A 1,050-nucleotide genomic window follows, 5' to 3' on the forward strand; every position below is an offset into this window, starting at 1 on the left:
TGTTAAAAGGACCACCCTGTATATGAATTTGTGTTTTAGTTTTTAGTAAAAATTTAACGAAATTATTTGTCAATTGAATATTTAGTAAAATCAATTATTAAGTGTGAGAAAAGTTGACCCATAATGAAGAATCATAGCAACAGTGCTAAGGGTTGAAATATATTATTAACATTTCTGTTTTTTGGGATTAATTCAGGAAATGGGGAATGATTTATTTTGTATCGTAGGAACTAACAGAGCTCCTCCATTCATTTGTACATTTCCCTTTTTTACTTTCTCCCTTTCCACCCTTCGATTCGTCCTTCCCATTGTCTGCTCCCTACCCCCCTCCCCGTCCCCCATCGTTGGCGTTCTCTTCTTATGAATGAATCAGGGGATATCCTCGAATACCGTCAGCGACTCCACCGATCATTGCGGATCAGTTTGTTTCGCGACGCTCGAAATACCTCACGAGTGGATCCCAGGATCCTTCGGGAATTGATATTAGCGTGGGCGAGTGGATGTACCATTTTACAAACCGAGCCTCTGTCTCTCTTTGCTCGCTCGGTGGAATTCCGTCGGATGACTGATTGCGGTGATTCAAACGATTGAATTAAAAGTTCAATTAACGCGACGATTGTTTTGTAATTAAATAGTGATCGGCGAATACTATACGAAATTATTCAACATTCGTTTTGTTTCGTTGTTAACGGTTGTTAGTCAGCTACTTTATAATTAATCAATTATTCGTAATTGTCTACTTCATCTATGATGACATTATTTCATTTTCATTCTCAGTTATTAATTTTTATTGTCACGTTTTATATTCATAAGTTTTACTTAAATGTTAATGTCTAGGAAATTGTATTTACAAATATTTATAATAATTTTTTTTAATTTTTTATTAATAATTTATATATTATAAATAGTATATTACTGTACATAGTATTTTCTAAAATATATACATGTATATATTGTGTAGATCTATAATACATATAATTATTATACAATTTTATAATAGATAGATAGAATTTTATAATAGATATAATAGATAGATAGATTTTATAAAAG

This window comes from Ceratina calcarata, unplaced genomic scaffold (assembly GCF_001652005.2).
Source record: "Ceratina calcarata isolate Rehan_Ccalc_2016 unplaced genomic scaffold, ASM165200v1 scaffold255, whole genome shotgun sequence".
Classification (NCBI taxonomy): Eukaryota; Metazoa; Arthropoda; class Insecta; order Hymenoptera; family Apidae; genus Ceratina; species Ceratina calcarata.